The following is a 3,924-nucleotide window of genomic DNA, read 5'->3' as shown; positions in this document are numbered from 1 at the left end:
ATATTTATCATTAAGATTGTACAGGGAAGTTTACACCTTAACACAAGATCCTTAGTGCAGGATTTGAAATTATTTGAGGAGAGAATTTAGAGCTAAGCAACATGAAGTGAGCAGTAGGATAAAATAGAAGGAATACTCTTGAGAAAGAGAAGAGTAAGATTTTGGACTGAGCAGAAAAAAGGAAGACACAAAAGTCACAGTTCTCAGCCAAGAAGTTTAAGCAGAACAAATTAAAATTCTGACTCAAGCCTGCATCATAATATGGAGGAAATGGAAACCTTCCATTTTCAGTTTTACATTTCCTATTAGAGGACTGGTGAAGTTAGGTAATAATTGAGTTCACAATACACAGGCTAGCACATTTCCACTAAAAGATTAGCCAGTGAACACACTGGTGAAAGACTGACCTCCAAGAAATAGCACGGAGAACCTTTAACACATGTGTGTGTGTGTGTGCGTGTGTGTGTAAATTACATGGTCACTCACCTGGGATGATATTTCCCTCTGTGTGTGTGTTGTGGGGTCACACACCTGGGATGATTGTGTGTGTGTGTGTGTGTGTGTGTGTTGGGGGTTCTCACACACCTGGGATGATGTTTCTGTGTGTGTGTGTGTGTGTGTGTGTTCTGCAGTCACACACATGAGGTGACATTTGTATGTGTGTGTCTCTGTTGTGAAGGGGTGATGTTTTGTATGTGTGTGTGTCGTGGGATCTCACGCACCTGGGACTGTGTTGCTGTGTGTGTGTGTGTGTGTGTGTGTGTGTTTTGGAAGGGTGATCCTTTGTGTGTATGTGTTGTGGGGTCTCACACCTGGGATGTTGCTGTGTGTGTGTGCTGTGGGGTCACACATCTGGGATGATGTTTCCATGTGTGTGTTTGTGTGTTGTGGGGTCACACACCTGACATGATGTTTCTGCATGCGTGTGTGTGTGTGTTGTGGGGTCACACCCCTGAGATGATGTTTCAGCGCGTGTGTGTGTGTGTGTGTGTGTGTGTGTGTGTGTTGTGGGGAGTGTTGTGTGTGTGGGTTTCAGGGTCTGCACACGTGTGTGATGCTATCTGGAAGTTCTGTTTTGTCCTCCGGTTCCTGGCCTTGTCCCCATCCCCATCGCAGACCAAGGGGGGCTGCGCTGCCACCCACCCTGCATTTTCCGGTCAACCGCAGCAGCAGAACTCCCAGAGGAGGCTGCCGGGCCCTGAGACTTTCTGGGCCGCCTTCTGTACTCCATACTTTCCTCTGTGAAAATTTTGCTGTACAAGTCAGTGTCTTGATCCAATTGCTGTGTTGTTGTGATTTATACTTTCCATAATTCTCTCTGGTCAGGATTTTCAGATTTATGACCCGCATGCGCTCTGCTGTCATGCATTCCAGAGAAGGCCGTCTGTGTCTGGCCTGCCTGCTGTCTGCTGGGAGTGCGCTGCTCTCTTGCACTGCTCTTCCCTGACCAGGGCCTGGGGTGCACCCCTGACATGGCATCCCCTCCTGCCTGGCTCCGCCTTTCTTGGGGGCGGCAAAATCTCCCTCACAGCCCTGTATTCCTCCCTCACCTCCTCCCGAGGCAATGGATTGAGAGCTGTTACTGACGGACAGGGTGGGGGGCTGGGGGTGAAGCCTGCAGATCCCTCCTGCATGAAGACCCCATGGAAGTGGACAGCAGAGGGGTCCTATAGGCTCTGGTGGGGATGAAGCCCGCGTTTTAGAAGGAAAAGCCATGGGCAGCGTCTGATGGGCATCCGGGCACCGCCCTGGCTGTAACAGCAGGTGGCCTGTGCTGGCCAGTCCTCTCCTCAGCTAGCCTGCAGGTGGCCAGGATGCTCTGAGCTTGGGCAGCCCCTACCCTCCCTCAGACCATGTTCCCTGGGGCCCACATGCAGAAACAAGAGCACACTGTGGAGGGGGGTCTGAGTCTTTATTCACAGGCCCCAGGGGATGGAGGCAGCAAGGACAGAGACGACGGGGATGGGATGGTGCTCCAGGATGGCCTCTCCACCCCCAGGATTGTCAGGGAGCCCCTACAAGACTGTGGGGGCTGGAGGATGTGGAGTCCCACGAGTGGTGGAGGGTCTCTGCCTCGAGGGGCCTCTCTGGCCTCTCTACTTCCAGCGCCCACCCACTTTTCCCTTGGCCCAGGAACCAACCTTCTTGCTGCTGCAAATGGGAAGCAAGTGGTCCTTGAGGTTCAGGGCCTCTGGCCGTGTCCCTCCTGCTCCCCCACACTGGGAGGACTGTCAGCCCGACGCCAGGGTGCTCTCAGGGCACACCCCCGGCTTCAGTCCAGGTAGTGCACACTCACCTGTGCCTGGCAGACAGAGGTCATTAGTGTGGTTAGGGGGCTGGCACGTGAGCCTGGGACACCCTCCCTCTGTCCTCCCTTCCTTGCCTGAGGTACCACTGCAGACAGAGCCCCGAGCTGGGAAAGACGATCTTTGCAGATAATGATAATCCTCCCAGGCCTCAAAAGAGCTCATGCCCCTCCAGGCGGTGGCCTCCGAGGTCTGGCAGTCCCAGGAGCCTGCCCCATTTGTCTGAGCCCTTCACATGGCCGTGAGTGAGGCAGAGCTGGGTGCCGGTGAGCCATGGAGGCAGGCAGGGGACAGGAGTGCACCAGCCTGCCAGGCGGGCCCCTTACAGACAGGCTGTTCAGCAGGACACATGGCTGGCAAAGGCTGTGCCTTCTCACGTGTTCCTGAGCACCCTCAGCACATGGACACAGGCAGGCGCCTGCCCACCATGTCAACTGCCTGCCATCAGAGGGACCTGCAAGGATCCCTGATGACACAACAGGGAAGCTCTGAGGTCATGTGCACCATGGAAGACACTGCCCTGGGTGCTGCAAGGAAGCCAGGGCCACAGGAGGAGGGAGAGGGATCCCAGAAAACATCAAAACCCCAAGTAGCCCCAAACACTGCAATCCTTGGGGAAATGGAACTGGCTGCACCACTGGGCTCGGTGACAGGACCCCCAGAGTGGCATCACTGGAAGCACCTGGGTGCAGCCCCATGCAGGTGATCGAGTAGCTATGCCAAGGGATGCCACAGCCTGCAGGGACACGATTTTATGGAAGAGGCATCATCATCATCCTGAGGAGTCCATGATTTTGGCCAGTGTAACAGAGGGGCTGGTGATGAAGCCCTGGCTGCTTAATTTCCTGTCCTAGGTCCCTTGGAGGGTGGGACGCTCGAGGGATGACCCGGGGCCCAGGTTGGCCACACCAAAGGCCGCCGTTGCAGCCCCATCTGGAGGTCCCCTGGCTACCTTCTCCCTGCAGCCATTGCCAGACTCAGGGTGAGGGCATGATGGGCGAGTCCCACTGGGCACCCTCCTCCTGGCTTTGCTATCCCCTAGGGCTCCTCTGGGTGCAGGAGAGGAAGGAGGCTCCGGGTCCCTGGCCACAGGCCTGCACATGCTGTCCCAAGTGACCTGGCCAAATTAGTCTCAATTCTGTCCTACTGAGGCCAGCCACCACCAGCCATTGTTAGGGATTGGCTACAGCAGCTGGTGCGGAGGTCCCCTGTGCGCAGCACGGAGCAAGGACGGCAGGGCTACTCACTGGTTCTGGGCCTGGTAGATGCCGCTCCTGAGCGTGGTGATCTGTGAAAAACACGAATGAGTCACTGTGGTGAGCCGAGGGCCAGGCCTGTGTGTGTCGGGCAAAGGCTCATCTCCACCGCAGGGTGGGTGGAGCTGCTGGGACACCACTAGGGCTCCTTGGCTCCCTTACTGCCTCCTGGCTCTTTGTGCAGGGGGACACTATCCTTTGGCCCTCTGGCTCGTGCCTGGACTTACTCTCACCGGCCTGTACCGGACTGGGCTGCCACACATGGAAGCCTGGACCTGGCCACTTACCGTTAGCCTGTGGCAGGATGTGGGGCCGGGGCCTTGGAGCATGGATGGGGAGAGGGTGCAGGTGAGGCCTGTGGA

The sequence above is a fragment of the Pongo pygmaeus genome, chromosome Y, assembly GCF_028885625.2.
Source record: "Pongo pygmaeus isolate AG05252 chromosome Y, NHGRI_mPonPyg2-v2.0_pri, whole genome shotgun sequence".
NCBI lineage: Eukaryota > Metazoa > Chordata > Mammalia > Primates > Hominidae > Pongo > Pongo pygmaeus.
This window is presented reverse-complemented; position numbering follows the sequence as displayed.